Here is a 21,280-nt window from a genome sequence, read left to right as displayed (position 1 = left end):
GGTGAATAGGCTTTGATTCTGTATATGCGGCTTGGAGTTCTGGAGAAGAAGCAGAACAGCTGTAGCCCAGTCGTTGGTGCCTGAGAGCCTTTCCTTGTCTGAACCAACAGTTTTCCGGATATTAAAATTGGACCACCAGGCCCGCCCCAAATATGATGAACTTCTTCAGGGTTAACTCAATGCACCTCTGTGGCTGATGAGTTTGCTTTTTGATTAGGTTTCCTTTGAATTTCTTTGTGGGAGTCAGTAGGTCATTTAATATTTCATACCTTACTTTAATATTTTTGCTTCTCTCCTATCTCAGGCTTGTGAGTTTATTTTTATTCATAACTGAGACCTCAAAAGGTGTACCTTTTATGAATATTTACAAATATTCATATTTTTAAATGAATAGAAAAAGAAAAAATCTTTCTTTTATGAATACTTGCAAATATATTTTGCTGTTGGTTTCTGATAAGTTCTTTTATCAGGTTAATGTTATTTCTTCTATTTCTTGATGAATAAATTTTCTTAAAAATCAGAAATAGATGTGGAGTTTTACCTGATTTGTGGGGACATTCATCACAATGGTTGTATATGTATTTATTGTTTCTTCTTTAATCCATTCACGTGGTTAATTGCATTAATGCATCTCCTAGTCTGTTTTTGATCATTCATTTGGAATTCATTTCACACATATTTATTTAGTGCCTTCTACACAGCAGATGATGTTTTGAGCACTGATGATACAGTAATAAGCAAAACCGACATTATTCTTTAAAAACTGTTAAATGCAATCTGCTAGCATTTAGAGGTTTTTTTGTATTAGATGTTAGAATCCATCTCAAGAAATATTTAAAGCTATGAACAAGGATATATTTATTGATGAAGAATGATTATTGCAACATTGTTTATAAACATTAACATGCTCATCCATGGGAGAATATTGAAGCATATTTTAGTTCTTCCACCTATTGAATAATATGTAGTAGTTTGTTTATAAACATTAACATGCTCATCACTGGGGGAATGTTGAAATATATTTTAGTTCTTTACCCTATTGAATAATATATAGTAGTTAAAAAGAACAAAGTAGCTCAGTATATACAAATATGGAAAAAAACCAAGTTGCAGGATCTATGTTTCCATAACATCATGTCATTTTTGTAAAAATGAAAAAAATTTCTATGTGTTTGTACTTTCTATAGGCATTAAAAAATACCTGGAAAGATATGAAACAACAAACTATTAACTGTGGATTCCTTTGGGGTCTAGGATGACGGGTAGGGAGCATGAGGACTTATTTTTACTTATTAATGTGTCACTATTGTACTGCTTGTTTTTTAAAAAACAACAGGCAGTTATTGTTGGGATTACAAAAGGAGAAAAATTAAATGTAGAGCTTGAGGACTAGAGCATAGAAAAGGAGAGCATAGAAAAGGAGAGCATAGAAAAACATTTTGAACACAACTCCATGGGTTAGTGCTCAATTGCAAGCAAAGAAACTGTCATAGCTAGTTTTAAGCAGAATGCTACTTATTACTATGTATTAGATGATTTGTAGTATCATTGGAAAAGCCAGAGAAGCAGGTGGTAGATGGAATTTCCAGAAACAACTTCCAGCCCCAGAATCATATGGTCTCTGCTGTGATCAGGGTAGTTGTCACCACTGCCACAAGCAGCTGCAGACTCAGGAGGCTGATGACTCCAGAACCACCCCATTTCTGCTGTGATCTGCCACCATCTGTGACACATCCCCTGCCTCCCTCCCCATTCAACTCACTTCCAAATTCTAGCCTCACAGGAATGTGTCTAACGGGCAAAACTGAAGTCTCATCTTGAACCCTAGCTGCAAAGGAGTCTAAAATTGTAATTTTGTGCTTTCTGAAAACCACAGTAAAGGAAGATGTGCTAGAAGAAGTCTTCAATACATATTAAAAATGCAAGCCAAACACAGCATCTACCTCAATAAGCAAATAGCATATTGCTTTTCAAATACAATAGATAGTTGTTTCCCCACAAAGACTGAGAAAATCTTTGATTTATTGGCAAAATTTTTTTGATATGTAAGAAATATATGCTTATTGTTGAAAGTGGCCAAGTAAGAATCACATAAGAAAAAGGTAGATAAAAATAATCTGAAAGCCCATCCTCCAATGTTAATATTTTGATTATTAACATTGTTAGTATTTTTACCTTTGAAACACCCACACGCACAGTCCCTGGCCCCACACACTTAAAAAAAGAATCATATTAAATATCGACAGAATCTATTTTAAATGTGTAGCAAAGCTGGATACAATGTTTAAAAAGTAAAGTTAATTAAAAATCATAAAACATGTATTGACTTAATAACTTAGTTTAAATACTTATTGAATTAATAGACCCTGAATTTATAAAATGAAATTCAGTTTTAAATCACTTTCATCAGATCAAAAATAGGCTATCTTTTCTTCATTTTTAATGAACTCTAATTTTTGATTCCAAAGGTTTTGTTTTTAATTAACTTTTTAAACAAATTTTGAAAATATCTCCCTCAATACTCCCACTGGCCCTCAGTATTCAGAAAATTCTGTATACTGTTTAGTTTTAAAACAGTGGAAAGATCAGTCATTAACCATCCTCATGACCCACAAAAGTCATGAAATCTCTCAGTACCTTTGTTTCCACGTTTGCAAAGCCAAGATGTTGAATTAAATTATCTCTAAGGGTGCAGAACTATGAGATTGAACATTCCGTGAAGAGATTTCCATCCTTAGGGAAAAGTTTCAGGCTGCAAAATCCTGGCTTTGATTTTCAGGACTGCTTTTCATGTACCGGGTGACCTTGGGCTCATTATGAACTGCTGGATGCCTCCACGTATGAATCTGAGTACTGAGATGAAAAGTAGCGACTATTTACTTCCTGGAGTTTGATGAGGACTGCCAGCTCCCTTGCAGCAAATGTCCTATATGCATATGATACCTAATTAAAGTAAGGACAGTAATGTGGTCCAAGAGATAGCTAAACAGAGTTCTTTAATTTCAGTGTAGATTTTAATCTTGAGATGACTTTGAGAGATGTGAAAACAACAGTGACAGCATTTTAAGACAACAAAAGAGCACAGGAATTTATTTCAGATAATGAATGGATTGTATGATTACTTCAAATAAAAAGTTTACCTAGCAATATATATTACTCTGTCTATAAATCTACCAGTGTAGAAACATGTATTTCATATATCCTCCTATATCTGAAAAAGCTTATACAAATTAAATGTGATTATCTCTGGGGATAGAATTACAAATTATATTCAGAGTTTTCCAAGTTATTAATTGAATTACTTTTATTAAGCCAATAACATTTTCTATGTCTAGAAAAAATACTATTCCGTGCTTTTTAAAAAAATGTAAATGAAAGTTGTGCTTTGTTGCATATATTCTGAGGCTGGAGCAGGTAGGTGGGATAACAAGGAAAGAAAGAGTACCTGTTAAATTATTCTGAGAGAGAGGGATTGAAAACGCTAGTGAGTAGAAAGTTCGAAGACCCTTTCAATCATTCATGACCCTAACTTCTCACCTGTCAGATGACCTTAACTTTTGCTTCCAGTTTAAGATTTACCTTTAGGAATCAGTGTTGTCCTTTCTGGACAATCACTTAACCTCATCTTGTTTAGCACTTGCAGTGATGGGTGCCAGGAACATAAAAGGCAAAGGGTGACATATTCTCAGGCCAGGCTGTCTGCAGATGTCACTGGGACTATTTCAGTAGGCTTGTTTCTCACTGTCTCCATTTCCTCCCCTAATCCATTTTACACTCTTCTTCCCATTGTTTTCTAAAGCACAGCTCTGATATTTGCATTCCTTTGCTTAATAATCATGAGCACTCCCCTAGCACAAAAAAGTAAGAAAAACAGAAACAGAAGATCCTCCAAATAACTTAGGTGGATTTTCAAGGCCCTCTTTCTCTGTGCCCCAGCTTACCTTTCCAACCTTATTTTTCCTTCAGGCTGCAATCCCTTCCTTTACTGCTCTTTGCCTTTGCTTTTGCCAGTCCCTTGGATCAGCCTGCTTTAGTTCTATGCCTCCATATCCCTGTCATTTAGATTTTAGCTCAAACCCCTAGAAGGCCATCCCAAATTCCCTTCCCTGAAACACTCTATACCTTCCTCTCAGCTCCCATAACACTCCAGCTTTTCTTCTCTTGGGCACTTACTACAGTCCACCCCGTGGCTATTTGTGCTCTCTGGGAGCTCAGCCATCAACACATTCTGTCTCAGCTCTGAGTTGGTATTTTCTATTGTAGGATTGTAATAAATATGTGCTATTGAAGAATTGGGTCCAACATTTGTTTCTGGGCTATCCCACCAGAGTAGCTATACAACGAATACCTATTAAGCTTTTGAAAAAAATTAACTTCCCTAGGCCAGAAGCACCATTTAGTGCACAGGGCTATGATTTATTAAATAATCCTCTACCAGACCCAGTTATTTTTTTTAAGATGAGTCACTCATAGTTAACACTACACTGTCTTTTTGGGGGATTGTGAGCCCTTTCTTGGTACTAGCCCCTAAATCCACATCGATGTCTCTGAGGCTGTAAAATGGCAAAGTAGTTAATCAATGGCATTTGAAATTGTAGGCAATGGAACAAATTTTCAACTTTTCGTCACACTGAGCCCACTTTTTCTTCTCTGCCTTCTTGCCCCTTTGATTTATTTGTTTATATTTTTCTTTCTTACATAGGTGGGATATAGGCTCTTTTTCAGAGTGATTCAGTTGGAGTAGCTGCCAATCTCTATTAATGACAATGTGTGAGTGTTTGGGAGGTGACTGGGAGTTTGGGGAGGAAGAGGTAAGAAAGGCTTCCCCTTCCCCGGGGAGTTGGGGGAGTGGGTGTTTCATCAAGGAGAGCAGAAGACCAGATTGTCTTTCTCCAGAATTACGTAAACCATCCCACCGTCACCTGTGACTCGATTAAGAAAACCTACAATTAACAGATTACCATGAAATGAGTAGTATTAAATTTCTCCACTTAGCAGCATGAAGTCATAAAATCGAAGCTAAATTCAATAGGAAACATAACTAGTAATATTTCTTGAACAACTAGGTTTGTGATCTAAGATTTGTATTCTATATATATATATATGTCACTCTTAGGTAATTTTGTTTGGCTACCCTGAGTCTGATACATTCTGGCTGCCCTCATCAAGTTGAATTTCTAGAGTGAAGAGCTGCGGTTAAGTAGATAATTGTGATTTCCCCAGCGATGTGCTATTCTTGAAAACCTTTTCTGGGTAGCCTTGTAGACTTCCCTTAGTAAGTCTGTGGTCGTATCACCACGACTCTTTAAATTATTAATACAAGAAATATAAGGGAGAGAGGAGAGAAGTGGCATGATGTGGGCATAAGGACATGTGAGTAGAGTTGCTTTGTTCTGTTTATACATGTGGCAAAATTCTAAGAAAAGCTTGTACATATTTTTATAACTACAAATTTCAAGGAACTTTTCCTATGATTGACTTAGTTAAGAAATAATGTTTAAACATTTTGTTGAACCAATCTATATACAACTGTTGCCGATTTCTTTCCACAAAATTAGCACTGAATACTCACAGAAAAAAAACACTCATGTTTTCTTCTAATAATCAAATAATTCGTGTGAATGTAGAAAAATGAGAAAAAAGAGAAAAACCTACAAGAGTGAATAATGCAGCAGCATGTTAAAACGGTACTTTTTAAAATTATATCATTGAGTTTCAGCAGAAACGGCAAAGGCTACAAATAATACAATAGGTTTCATGTACCTCATATTCTAAAGTGCCATGTGGACCCTGTATGCAGGATGCACTAAGAGATAAAGGAGCTGACACATTTAACCTTGGGTGGTCTTCCATCTTGAGAGTATACAAGAATTGCTTCTTTCTCACCTTAGCCAAATGAGATAAGGGGTTTGAGAACATCTACTTGGAGGGATTGACATTTGTTCCCTGGTGTTTGGCGAGCTCGGTACTGGGGTCTGGTTTTTTCCAGGAGAAATCTTAAGATAAGAAACTGACTTGAGTTTCTGAGAGTGAGCTGTGCTTTCTTTGAAGGTGGAACAAAGGTGTATGTTTCTTGTGGAACAGATGTAGGTCCCACTGAAAGGAATGGCCTGGAATTATATTAAAATAGAACCTGTCCAGAATACTATGTGAAGAAGCAATGTGACCCCAGTGCGGATGTGGAATGCTGCAAGTTCAGATGTTGAGGGGGTATCTGATGTGTGTCAGAGGAGATGCTGTGAACATGTGAAAGGAAATTATCATTAGAGGTGGGCAGAGATGAATCTCAAAAGAATTTGCAAAAGATCTCCATAAAGCCAACAGTCAGCTCTGGACTGCCATTTCTAGAGAACGTAGACACCAGATCACAGATGACTCATTCAAAGAAAACTGACCTGGCTGGGCGCGGTGACTCAGGCCTGTAACCTTAGCACTTTGGGAGGCCGAGGCGGGCAGATCACTAGAGGTCAGGAGTTCGAAACCATCCTGGCCAACATGATGAAATCCCACCTCTACTAAAAATACAAAAAAATGGCCAGGTGCAGTGGCTCATGCCTGTAATCCCAGCACTTTGGGAGGCCAAGGCGGGCAGTTCATGAGGTCAGGAGTTTGAGACCAGCCTGGCCAACATGGTGAAACCCCATCCCTACTAAAAATACAAAAATTAGCTGGGTGTGGTGGCAGGTGCCTGTAATCCCAGTTACTCGGGAGGCTGAGGCAGGAGAATTGTTTGAACCTGGGAGGCGGAGGTTGCAGTGAGCCGAGAACATGCCATTGCACTCCAGCCTGGGAGACAGAGCAAGACTCTGTCTCAAACAAAAACAAAAACAAAAACACAAAAACCCCAAAAACCAAAAAGCAAACAAACAAACAAAAACAACGAACATTGTCCCTACACCTTTACATCTATTCACCTTTTTACCCTCATCCAACTCTGGAGAGGCCATACCTTTCAGCTAGCAAATGGTGGAGAATGCAAAGTGAGACAGAGAGAAGCCAAGTTGTTATCTTTTTTCCACTGTAGCATTTTTAGTCTAAAGTGGGCTCAAGCATTACTGCTCATTACAGGAAAAGTGACACAAATTAGATAAGAATTTGGAGGAATATCTACCAAGCAAATGGAAAACAAAAAAAGGCAGAGGTTGCAATCCTAGTCTCTGATAAAACAGACTTTAAACCAACAAAGATCAAAAGAGACAAAGAAGGCCATTACATAATGGTAAAGGGATCAATTCAACAAGAAGAGCTAACTATCCTAAATATATATGCACCCAACACGGGAGCACCCAGATTCATAAAGCAAGTCCTTGGAGACCTACAAAGAGACTTAGACTCCCACACAATAATAATGGGAGATTTTAACACCCCACTGTCAACATTAGACAGATCAACGAGACAGAAAGTTAACAAGGATATCCAGGAATTGAACTCAGCTCTGCACCAAGTGGACCTAATAGACATCTACAGAACTCTCCACCCCAAATCAAGAGAATATACATTCTTTTGAGCACCACACCACACCCATTCCAAAATTGACCACATAGTTGGAAGTAAAGCACTCCTCAGCAAATGTAAAAGAACAGAAATTATAACAAACTATCTCTCAGACCACAGTGCAATCAAACTAGAACTCAGGATTAAGAATCTCACTCAAAACCATTCAACTACATGGAAACTGAACAACCTGCTCCTGAATGACTACTGGGTACATAACGAAATGAAAGTAGAAATAAAGATGTTCTTTGAAGCCAACAAGAACAAAGACATAACATACCAGAATCTCTGGGACACATTCAAAGCAGTGTGTAGAGGGAAATTTATAGCACTAAATGCCCACAAGAGAAAGCAGGAAAGATCTAAAATTGACACCCTAACATCACAATTAAAAGAACTAGAGAAGCAAGAGCAAACACATTCAAAAGCTAGCAGAAGGCAAGAAATAACTAAAATCACAGCAGAACTGAAGGAAATAAAGACACAAAAAACCCTTCAAAAAATCAATGAATCCAGGAGCTGGTTTTTTGAAAAGATCAACAAAATTGATAGACTGCTAGCAAGACTAATAAAGAAGAAAAGAGAGAAGAGTCAAATAGATGCAATAAAAAATGATAAAAGGGATATCACCACCGATCCCACAGAAATACAAACTACCATCAGAGAATACCATAAACACCTCTATGCAAATAAACTAGAAAATCTAGAAGTAATGGATAAATTCTCGGACACATACACCCTCCCAAGACTAAACCAGGAAGAAGTTGAATCTCTGAATAGACCAATAACAGGCTCTGAAATTGAGGCAATAATTAATAGCTTACCAACCAAAAAAAGTCCAGGACCAGATGGATTCACAGCCGAATTCTACCAGAGGTACAAGGAGGAGCTGGTACCATTCCTTCTGAAACTATTTCAATCAACAGAAACAGAGGGAATCCTCCCTAACTCATTTTATGAGGCCAGCATCATCCTGATACCAAAGCCTGGCAGAGACACAACAAAAAAAGAGAATTTTAGACCAATATCCCTGATGAACATTGATGTGAAAATCCTCAATAAAATACTGGCAAACCGAATCCAGCAGCACATCCAAAAGCTTATCCACTATGATCAAGTGGGCTTCATCCCTGGGATGCAAGGCTGGTTCAACATACGCAAATCAATAAATGTAATCCAGCATATAAACAGAACCAAAGACAAAAACCATATGATTATCTCAATAGATGCAGCAAAGGCCTTTGACAAAATTCAACAACACTTTATGCTAAAAACTCTCAGTAAATTAGGTATTGATGGGACGTATCTCAAAATAATAAGAGCTATCTATGACAAACCCACAGCCGATATCATACTGAATGGGCAAAAACTGGAAGCATTCCCTTTGAAAACTGGCACAAGACAGGGATGCCCTCTCTCACCACTCCTATTCAACATAGTGTTGGAAGTTCTGGCCAGGGCAATCAGGCAGGAGAAGGAAATAAAGGGTATTCAATTAGGAAAAGAGGAAGTCAAATTGTCCCTGTTTGCAGATGATATGATTGTATATCTAGAAAACGCCATCGTCTCAGCCCAAAATCTCCTTAAGCTGATAGGCAACTTCAGCAATGTCTCAGGATACAAAATCAATGTACAAAAATCACAAGCATTCTTATACACCAATAACAGACAGAGAGCCAAATCCTGAGTGAACTCCCATTCACAATTGCTTCAAAGAGAATAAAATACCTAGGAATCCAACTTACAAGGGACGTGAAGGACCTCTTCAAGGAGAACTACAAACCACTGCTCAGTGAAACAAAAGAGGATACAAACAAATGGAAGAACATTCCATGCTCATGGGTAAGAAGAATCAATATCGTGAAAATGGCCATACTGCCCAAGGTAATTTATAGATTCAGTGCCATCCCCGTCAAGCTACCAATGACTTTCTTCACAGAATTGGAAAAACTACTTTAAAGTTCATATGGAACCAAAAAAGAGCCCACGTTGCCAAGTCAATCCTAAGCCAAAAGAACAAAGCTGGAGGCATCACGCTACCTGACTTCAGACTATACTACATGGCTACAGTAACCAAAACGGCCTGGTACTGGTACTAAAACAGAGATATAGACCAATGGAACAGAACAGAGCCCTCAGAAATAATGCCGCATATCTACAACTATCTGATCTTTGACAAACCTGAGAAAAACAAGCAATGGGGAAAGGATTCCCTATTTAATAAATGGTGCTGGGAAAACTGGCTAGCCATTTGTAGAAAGCTGAAACTAGAGCCCTTCTTTACACCTTGTACAAAAATTAATTCAAGATGGATTAAAGACTTAAATGTTAGACGTAAAACCATAAAAACCCTAGAAGAAAACGTAGGCAATACCATTCAGGACATAGGCATGGGCAAGGACTTCATGTCTAAAACACCAAAAGCAATGGCAACAATAGCCAAAATTGACAAATGGGATCTAATTAAACTAAAGAGCTTCTGCACAGCAAAAGAAACTACCATCAGAGTGAACAGGCAACCTACAGAATGGGAGAAAATTTTTGCAATCTACTCATCTGACAAAGGGCTAATATCCAGAATCTACAATGAACTCCAATGAATTTACAAGAAAAAAACAATCCCACCAACAAGTGGGCGAAGGATATGAACAGACACTTCTCAAAAGAAGACATTTATGCAGCCAAAAGACACATGAAAAAATGCTCATCGTCACTGGCCATCAGAGAAATGCAAATCAAAACCACAATGAGATACCATCTCACACCAGTTAGAATGGCGATCATTAAAAAGTCAGGAAACAACAGGTGCTGGAGAGGATGTTGAGAAATAGGAACACTTTTACACTGCTGGTGGGACTGTCAACTAGTTCAACCATTGTGGAAGACAGTGTGGCGATTCCTCAGGGATCTAGAACTAGAAATACCATTTGATCCAGCCATCCCATTACTGGGTATATACCCAAAGGATTATAAAACATGCTGCGGTAAAGACACATGCACACGTATGTTAATTGCAGCACTATTCACAATAGCAAAGACTTGGAACTAACCCAAATGTCCAACAATGATAGACTGGATTAAGAAAATGTGGCACATATACACCATGGAATACTATGCAGCCATAAAGAATGATGAGTTCATGTCCTTTGTAGGGACATGGATGAAGCTGGAAAGCATCATTCTCAGCAAACTATCGCAAGGACAAAAAACCAAACACTGCATGTTCTCACTCATAGGTGGGAATTGAACAATGAGAACCCATGGACACAGGAAGGGGAACATCACACACCTGGGCCTGTTGTGGGGTGGGGGGAGGGGGGAGGGATAGGATTAGGAGATATACCTAATGTTAAATGAGGAGTTAATGGGTGCAGCACACCAACATGGCACATGTATATGTATGTAACTAACCTGCACGTTGTGCACATGTACCCTAAAACTTAAAGTATAATAAAAAAAATTAATTAAAAAAACAAAAAAGCATTTGGAGTTTTAATATTACACCTGACAGTTGTGTGTGATCCTTAGATTAGACTGCACTTTTTATTATCTGGAAAAAGAGACCATTTCTTTGTTATTTAAGATAAACCAGAAAAAATTACAGGAACCCTTTGAAATTTAAGCTAAAGGGCAGGGCACAATAAAGTCACAGAGGGCCTTTGTGGGAGTATAACTGAGAAAATATGGTTAGTTTCTGCTTGCTGTTATAATAACAATCACCTGAGTTCCTCTTATGATAACAATCACCTGAGATTACCCAGAGATAGCCAGTGTGTGTTGGTTTATTTCTTCCCAGTCTTTTTTCTTTGCCTCCATACATTTTCTAAAAACAAATATCGGGGTCATATGATATCGTTTATGGTACATATTTCCCATCTATTCTCCCTACACCTTTATAAAGTCTTTAAAAAGTCAGACAACAGTAGCAAAATTATTTAGAAAATAAATTTGGGTGTACCTGGAAGACATAAGGCAATTTAATGCTATTAATTTTCTGTAAAGGTCAAGGCAACTGTATAATTGTCCAAGGACTAACATTAAGGACTATTACAGTGCTTTGCAAATCAGTTAGTTTTACTTGCCGCATTTTGTTGACAGAAATGAGGCACCGCAGCATACGAGAGCTTTACACTCCATTTCCATCCTATGCAGAATGCAGGGGGTGTGAGTCCCTGGTCTATCCCCTTCATCACAAGTCATCAGTCTCTTTTGAAGTATCAGAAACACGTGGTAATTGCAGTGAGACAATAATCTTGGCACTATTTCGTTAATTATGCCTCCTTCCCAGCTGGTGTTTTTATTTCAGGAATGTTTTGTCTTCCTTCTGTAGGCTTCATGCCCCTTGGGCAGGGACTGAATTTTTCATTTTGTCTTGTCTTGTGATGTTGCCTAACAAACACTGAAATACAATTTAAAAAATGGATTTGGTTCACTTATAATTCATCTACGAAGATTGGCAATGCCACAGGTATTTTTCAGCCTTGTGTCTTGCAAAAATAATATGTTTCATTTTTAGTTTTTCCAGTGTCTCCTCCTGGCAGGGGCATGTGGGCAAAGGTGGTTCCTTCGGAAATGAAAACATCAGACATTAAAGATATTTATGGCAGAAGGGACCACTTATTTCAGCTAAGATGTGACTGAGAAATATTGGCAAACTTGCTTTTTTTTCCTATCACTATCGCATATTGACAGCGTATGATAGACTTTTTTTATTTGGTTTACACATTCTTTAAGAGTTGAATTAATTGATAACATGTACAAATCAGAAGACTGACATAAAATTCAAGATAAAGTGAAAAGAGCTGACAACTCAAGTCACATATTCCTTTATGGTAATAATCAGCTGAGCAGCTATTTTGCTTTTGGATAAGACGTGCCTACTCCATAATACTACAGTCTCTGTGACTGCCTAATGTGTTACCAACTATGAGCCAATGTGTTATTCACCATTTAACATTGTGCTTGTGTTGCTTCTCCCCTCTATATTTAGCCTACTTTAGTCATCATATAGATTGCCTTACTCTGTAAGCATTTTAATTTTGCAAACTCTGCCCTTTCCACATGGTCTTCCTGATCTGCCTGTTCAGTAGCTATAAGGTTCCAAGTTAAGTATCCAATCAATCATTGGAGAACCCTTCAGACAATGATATCATAAAACAGTCTATTTAGAAAGAAGTTGTTATGGTTAGGTTTTGTGTTCCCACCCAAATCTCATCCTGAATTGTAATCCCCATAATCCCTATAATCCCCAGGTGTCAAGGGAGAGACCAGGTGGAGGTAATTGAATCAGGGGGCGGTTTCCCCCATGCTGGTCTAGAGATAGTGAGTTCTCACGAGATCTGATGGTTTTATAAGGGGCTCTTGGCCTTTTGCTCAGCATTTCTCTTTCCGGCCACCTTGTGAAGAAGGTGCCTTGCTTCCTCTTCATCTTAAGCCATGATTGTGAGTTTCCTGAGGCCTCCCCAGCCATCCTGAACTGTGAGTCAATTAAACTTCTTTCCTTTGTAAATTACCCAGTCTTGGGCAGTTCTTTATAGCAGTGTGAAAACAGGCTAACACAGTAAATACTATAAAAAGATTTGAAAGCAAAAAGCGTCTTTAAAGCTCCTTACTAATAAGATAAAAACTAACTCCAGCTTGGAGAATAATACTGTTGGCAAGATCTGAAAAGCAAGTGGCTTACTGTGCTACCATAACTGAGCTAAGATGTGTAGCTCTGGATTCTAGTTAGAACAGATGCAGAAAGAGGCAGCTGCTGTATGTCTGGACAACACTCTGGTTGGTAACATGACGGTAAATTTTGCTTATCTCATTGTTTATTTAAATGGTTGGAATTATGTATTTCTTTTCAAATCCCATCTGTCAAGAGATCATTTATCTTACAAGGACTTCTGAAAGGCACTCACTTGCTCTCAGGCCCTATTCTGCCAATTCTGCCAGCTTAACTTTGCATTAGGAAGCGTAGACATCAGAATTTTGTCAAACTAGTTTAGACTTCAGGCGTGAAGGTTCTGTTTCATTCTTTGCTCGTCTCTTCCACCTCCAGCACCTTCTAGCTCAGTAAACTGCAACCATCCAGTGCAAGTCCGATGTTAGGGAGTCGTCTTTGGCAGTTTTCTGACAACCACATCCAGTCAAGTCCTGTTCTACTTCTTAAATACTCCTGCCACATCTGCTTCTCTCCTATTGCCACTCTCCTTCTCCAAGCCACCATCCTTTCAAGAAAAACCTACTAACTCATCCCTCTTGCCCTACTCCAGACCTCCCCAGTACGACAGCAGTTTTCCATTACCTTCAAGATGAAGTCCACAGTAATGAACATCTCTCCAAGGCCCTCCATCTTCCACAACTGCCTTCATTTCCAATGTTTTCCCAGAATCATTGTCTTTTTGTCCCACCTCCATACTCCCTAAGGACAGCATGCATGTGCTTTGTCTTTCTGGAATACTCTTAGCTCACACTTTATTTCATGTCTACTTTTCACCTTGAACTTCTTTCCTCAGCCAGTCCTTCTCTCTACTCCTAGTACTCTCATAGCATCTTATAATTTTCTTTTTGAAACAACTATTACCTTTTATTCTCCACTGGGTACTAAGGTTCAGATTCTATTTGTCTTGCTCACAGTTATAAATCTGATGCTTAGCACAGGGTCTGGAACCTGCTTCGTGCTCAAATATATTAAAGAAACATGAAGACGCAAGGCTCTGAATACATAAGACATATGTATGAGAGGTAAAAACCTGAGCAAATTGGTTATTTAGCATTTGTAAATTATGCAGCTTTATTGCAGGAATCAAGTAGAAAAATCATAAACAGGCAGAAAAATAAAGATAAAAATTTCTTTAAATTCAAGATAGGAACAACTATAAATATTTTTGTATAAATTATTCCTGTGTTTATCCTCTATACATGTAGGTGTAGCTTATAATCTAATTTTTTTCACTTACCACATTATGAAACTATTCCTGTGCTACTATTCTATGAAACATCATTTTTAATGTCCATGGAATGGATGTTTCAAAGTTAATGTCTGCATTCTGATAGGATTTTTAGATTGTTCACATTTTAATTTTTACTATTTATGTCTTAAGATTTTTTTTTTTTTTTGAGTTGGAGTCTTGCTCTGTTGCCCAGGCTGGAGTGCAGTGGCATGATCTCAGCTCACTGCAAGCTCCGCCTCCTGGGTTCATGCCATTCTCGTGCCTCAGCTTCCCGAGTAGCTGGGACTACAGGCACCTACCACCATGCCCAGCTGATTTTTTTTTTTGTAGTTTTAGCAGAGACGGGGTTTCACCGTGTTAGCCAGATGGTCTTGGTCTCCTGACCTTGTGATCCACCTGCCTCAGCCTCCCAAAGTGCTGGGATTACAGGCATGAGCCACCGCATCTGGCTAAATTTTTTAAAGTTAAATGTCATGTCATTACTATATAGCTTTAGCTTTTGGAATGGCTTACAAGAAGGGTTATATTACTGAAAAGTCTTAATACTGAGACACCATATAGCAGAGTGGTTAAGAGCATGGACTCTGGAGTTGCATTTCCCAGCACTTGAGTCATGGCTCTGTTGCTAACCAGCCATGTGACTTTTAACATGTTACTTGTTTTCTTTTCCTTTCTTTCCTTTTTCTTTTGCGATAAGAACACAGCATGAGATTTGCCTTCTTAACAATGTTTTTAGTGTAAAATGCAGTATATGTTAACTATAAGTACAAGATTGTACAGAAGATAACTAGAACTTATTTATCTTATATAATGGAAACTTGATGTCAGTTGATCAGCAATTTCCCATTTTCCCCTCCCCCCAGTTTCTGGTAACCACCATTTTACTCTGATTCCATGAGTGTAACTGTTTTAGATAACTCATAAAAGTGGAATCTTACAGTATTCTTTCCTGGCCAATTTTGCTTAGCATAACATCCTCCAGGTTTAAGCATGTTGTCAGTATGGCAAGACTCCCTCCTTTTTTTAAATCAAGGCTGAACAATATCCTATTTGATGTGTATTTCACATTTTTGTTATTTATCCATTGATAGACGTTTACATTGTTGATGTGGTATGGCTGTGTCGCCACCCAAATCTCAACTTGAATTGTGTCTTCCAGAATTCCCACGTGTTGTGGGAGGGACCCAGGTGGAGGTAATTGAATCATGAGGGCCGGTTTTTCCATGCTTTTCTTGGGATAGTGAATAAGTCTCACGAGATCTGATGGGTTTATCAGGGGTTTCCGCTTTTGCTTCTTCCTCATTTTTCTCTTGCTGCTGCCATGTAAGAAGTGTCTTTCACCTCCTGCCATGATTCTCAGGCTTCCCCAGCCGTGTGGAACTGTAAGTCCAATTAAACCTCTTTTTCTTCTCAGTCTCAGGTATGTCTTTATCAGCAGCATGAAAACGAACTAATATAGTTGTTCTTGCATCTTGGGTGTTGCGAATAGGGCTGCAGTGAACTTTCAGGTGTTACCTAACTTCTGTGTGTTTTAGTTCCTCATCTGTAAAATGTAACATCATCGAAAATCAGGCTTTCCTTAATGAATTGGGCTACTTCAATAAAATTTTTCCTGCTTTCCTTCAATCCTCCCTTGCAGTCCAATTTACAGTCTGCTTTTAATTGACCCTTAATGCCCTTTGATATTTTTCAGTCTATCGTTCAAGAATCATCAGTGCCTTTCTAAGTAGAAAAAATATCTCTGGACTCCTTCCTTGAGTATTCAAGGCCTTCTGTGTCTCTGCACCAATCCTCCCTCTACAATAGTATTCTTTGTTCCTTTCCTGCTCTTTATCTTGGCTCTTCTTCTTCACCTCTACTTATTCCTAGCCTTGTGATTAAGGACTCAGCTCAAACTCCTAGGAAGCTGTTTTCAATTCTCTTCCCTTGAAGTGCCCTCTTCCTTTCTGTGAATGCTTGTAACACTTTCTATTTCTCTCTGGTCACTTAAATTGTTTTAAATGGCAGTTTGGTTATTTGTGATTTTAGGGGAGGTCAGCATGTAGTGACATGCCCACCATCAGTCTCTGATCTGGCTTGGTATTTGCTACAGGATCATGCCTTCATAGGCATGCAATAAATAAGGGCTAAATGATTGAATAGATTTCAAAGCATTTGGGGGCTAGGTCCCACTACACTTTATTCATTTTATTTTTTTGAGACAGAGTCTTGCTCTGTCGCCCAGGCTGGAGTGCAGTGGTGCGATCTCAGCTCATTGCAACCTCCACTTCCTGGGTTCAAGTGATTCTTATGCCTCAGCCTCCTCAATAGCTGGGACTATGGGTATGCACCACCATGTATGGGTAATTTTTGTATTTTTAGTGGAGATGAGATTTGCTCCATGTTGGCCAGGCTGGTCTCGAACCCTTAAACTCCTGGCCTCAAACAGCCTGCCTTGGCCTCCCAAAATGCTGAGATTACAGGTGTGAGACACTATGCCAGGCCCCCATTGTACTTTAGAAGATAAATTAACTTTCCCAGCCCACAGTGCTTAAGCCATATGGTTGTGATGCAAATTAATGCAATAACATATGCAATTCACTTTTATCTAATTTGATTCTGCTTTATGAAATGCCATCTTTTCTTACACCCACTGTTTTCTTGCTGAAATAATCTACATCATGGATTAATTCCAGGATTTCTAGCAGGCTTTTTTCTTTCTCCACCTCCACATATAGCCCTTTTCTTGTAAACAGGTGCAGTTTATTGTGGCCTTTTCCACGTCTCTTTCCGTTGCTCTTGCATGGTCACACGTGCTGCCACCTGTTGCATTCTAGAATATGCTAGCTGTCAATGTTAGCAAAAAGACGAGGGTAGGGTCAGGGTCATGAGCTTGGTGCTTCATCTGTCTCACAGAACAGTAGTCTCATGCGGTTGAAGGATGATTGCCCTGGTTTTCGTTGTCATCAACTTTAGAATGCTTGAGTCAGGGAGCAGACAGCAAGGAAAATCAACATGTCTTTTTACCTTAATTCATGCTGCCTGTGTTTCATAAGAGCCTCAATTCAGCATCATAGTCAGCATCTCAATCCACCTGCCTTAGAGTTAGGGCGGCTATCACTTGGATTTTGGTATTGGGTTATCCAAAGGTCTTAATTGTAAATGCTAACTATAAACACTGAGTTTAAGTGGGAAGTGAGAAAATCGTGTTTCAGGTGCTGTTAGGCAGATGTCTTTGTCAATTGGAAGTCATCAGAGACAATGTTTAGAAAGTTTTCAATCAAAAAAAGTTTTTATAATTGCAAGTTTGTATATGTAGCTGGTATAGCCCAATATGCCACAATAGCAGCTTGTGGCACTGTTTATAACGTCTGAGCAACAGGCTGTGAAACCCCCTGTACAGATGGCACCCCACTTACTTCATGGCACGTGGATAAATATCCAAATAATTTCCACATGGTGTAGTTTTGATTGCGATAACAATAAGCCTCATTAGATGCATTTGGGAAGGGGACTACTCCTTTAGATTGGCATCAGAAATCAAAAGCCAGAAGGAGATGGAGGGAAAGAGAACGGTTTAGGCTCAGAAGGCAGAAACTTAGACCAAGTTCAGCATATTTTCGGTGGCTGTGTTGTCAGAAGACAAGATATTGATTCAGAAACCAGGATTTTTCTGAGAACATAAACAAAGGACTCCAGGTATTTGTGCTTCGTTTTATTAGGATCCCATATTACTGCAGAGAATGAAGAGAATGTACATTCGTTTTAGAATATAGGAATCTGATTTATTTTCTCTTAATCATCACAAGCCCTGAAGCTTGCTTCTTGCTGTGCTTAGTGGAATCATAAAAGATACATAAATTTCTCATGGCATAAATATTTCTCAAATATTAGCATATGGACTAACTAATGGTACTGAGTTTAAAAATTTAAAATCAAGTAATCAAGAGAGACGAGGACGTTGACATTGCTTTATAATGAGGGTTTGAAACTAGTAATTATTAACTGATTCATGATTGCAAAACAATTGGAAAATAAAAAGCACAAGGAAAAGGCTTTAGAAGAAATGCAATGAGGACAGTGCCTTTTAAGCACATCATAAAGATAATGTATGAATGTGATTAGGAATTTTCCTTTTTATAAAGAAGGACTTTGGAAATTCTTTGCATTTTGCCCCTTCAGTGTAGATCTTCATCTTCTATCTTTCATCACCTACCCATCTAGCCTTGACTTTACTGAAACTAATGAATAGCTGTGGGAGTCAGCTGGCACAATAACAGCAGTGCCGATCCTCCTGAGATGCGACAGGCATCTACCCTGTGCAATGTCATGATGATCAGGAGGCCTTTTCTACCACACACACCCAGGGCAAAACATCCAGCTTCTCCTGTTGCCTGTTCCTTTGGCTTCAGATTGCGATTTGCAAATCTGGTTTGGCCATGACTTAGGATTCTTTGCAGTACCTCTGGTTTGCATCTGGATTTCCCTGGACTTGTTCAACATTCACCCAAGTTAGGTCTTGTACCATCTTCCCCACAATCCTCTGGGGGAGTCAGTGAATGTGAAAATTCCTAGTCTCCACCCCAGACCCACTGAACCAGCACCTCTGGCAGTAGAGCCCAGGAGTCAGCATTACCAACAACCCAGGTGATTCCTTTGGAAAGATTTTTGTAAAGCTCAAGAAAGTAAAATAATTGATCAAGCATACATATAAACCTAACCAAAAAAGACATAATTTTTTGTTTTGAGTTTTTCATAAAAGATAGCAAATTGCAGATACAACTTAAGCTTCTTTTATACTCATCCCTCTACCTCTTCTTAGTAGTAATCACAGTCAGAAATATGGTATCTCCTTAGTCCATATTTCATAGTGTATATTTAGGCTTTCCATGTGGGAATTCCCTTCCAGGGTTTTTTTTTTTTAAATCATTTTTGCAAATCCCAAATCTTGAGGAAAAAATTAATTGAGAAATTGGGAAAATGGGAAGAAGTATTATAAATTCTACTACAGGAATTAAAACTTAATGATCAACATAGAGGTATTGCTGGTTGGAAGGAAGGAATTCATTAATGTCAAGTAGAAGGCAGAAAACACAAGCAGAGCTGCTGATCCCTTTAGGAACCAGGATAAGAGTGTGTATGAAAGAAATGGTCACAGGCCAAATACAGTTTCTCATGCTTTTGGGAGACCAAGGTGGGAGGATAGCTTGAGACCAGGAGTTCGAGACTAGCCTAGGCAATAGAGCTAGACTCCATCCCCACACACATACACACAAAAACATTTTTTAAAAAATAGCTGGGTGTGGTGGCATATCCTGTAATCCTTCCTTCCTACTTAGGAAGCTGTTATGGGAAGATTCCTTGAGCCCAGAAGCTCAAAACTGCAGTGAGCTATGATTGCTCTACTGTACTTCAGCCTGGGTGACAGAGCAAGACCCTGTCTCAAAAACAAAACAAACAAAAAACCAACAAAAAAAACCCCTATATTCCCAAGCTCATAAGACAGTCTTGCTTGCAACTGTGGCCATATTAAAAGTGTGTGTTCATGGTTCTATCTGCTATAACAGTGAGTTAGTCTTGTGAATAAAATAAATATCTAGAAATTTATAGGCATAGTGTACTTTAGATAATCTTATGAGATTTATACTTCAGGTAAATCTTTAGATTAATCTTATAAATCTTGCATTCTAAGGAATAGCAAATTTTGGAAGCAAAAGTCCTTAAATTGTCAATTGTGGTATGTAATTCTGTGTAATGCTGTTTACTTTGCTAGGAGATTTAAATGCAATTTGAATACTGTCCAACAATGTTTGCTGATGTTTTCTACTATATGAATCCTGGACAAATATTTATGAAATATTTTCCTTGTTAACAAAGGAAATTAGTTCACATTTAGCAATTTGTACCCTAAAGTCCAATTTGAAGGTGCTGTTTCTTGTACATACATGCTCATAAAACTTAACCAGTGTCAATACAAAATGAAAGCATTTTATTTTGCATGTGGAATATTTATCTTTTATTTGAAAATGACTTTTATTGGTATTTTTTGTGTCAATGTCCTTCTTAAAAATATTTTCTTCTATCAAATCTGTATAACAGGGCCAAGCACAGTGGCTCACACCTGTAATCCCAGCACTTTGGGAGGCCAAGGTAGATGGATCACCTGAGGTCAGGAGTTTGAGACCAGCCTGGACAACATGGAGAAACCCCATTTCCACTAAAAATACAAAAATTATCCAGGCATGATGGCGGGTGCCTGTAATCTCAGCTATTAGGGAAGCTGAGGCAGGAGAATTGCTTGAACCCGGGAGGCGGAGGTTGCAATGAGCCAAGATTGTGCCACTGCACTCCAGCCTGGGTGATACAGTGAGACTCCATCTCAAAAAAAAGAAAAGTATAACATGTAGATATCATTTTTATGGCATTGAAATATATTTGTGTCATAAAAATTGGTTAATAGTAAACCCTGTATTTTTTTTTTCAAGACAACTCTAAAACATTTAATATAACCCTATTACATAAAAGCAATTCAGTTTCTTCTTGTGGCTACTTATTACTTTTAAAATGTGTGAAAAATTTGAATAAAACACAGAATAAATCATGCTTTTAGGAATTCCTGAGAATTTCTTGTTCCACAACTCTGAAGATTAATACATGTCCAGAATATAGAAAGACTAGATAATACTTGGGGTGCTTCTGCTGCTTTATTTTTTTTTATTTTTTATTTTTTGAGAGGGAGTCTTGTTCTGTCTCCCAGGCTAGAGTGCAGTGGCACAATCTCGGCTCACTGCAACCTCCGCCTCCTGAGTAGCTGGGATTACAGGCACCTGCCACTGCGCCCAGATCATTTTTGTATTTTTTTAGTA

At 38.4% G+C, this 21,280-nt stretch overlaps 1 pseudogene; it reads right to left on the bottom strand.

Annotated features, from left to right (window-relative positions):
- Window positions 1–13,898, bottom strand: part of LOC100980948 (alpha-endosulfine-like) — a 68,907-nt pseudogene extending 55,009 nt beyond the window's left edge.
- Between the last annotated feature and the right edge of the window lie 7,382 nt (window positions 13,899–21,280).

The sequence above is a fragment of the Pan paniscus genome, chromosome 13, assembly GCF_029289425.2.
Source record: "Pan paniscus chromosome 13, NHGRI_mPanPan1-v2.0_pri, whole genome shotgun sequence".
Classification (NCBI taxonomy): domain Eukaryota; kingdom Metazoa; phylum Chordata; class Mammalia; order Primates; family Hominidae; genus Pan; species Pan paniscus.
Note: the sequence above shows the minus strand (reverse complement) of the source record. Positions and strands in the feature narration are given on the sequence as shown.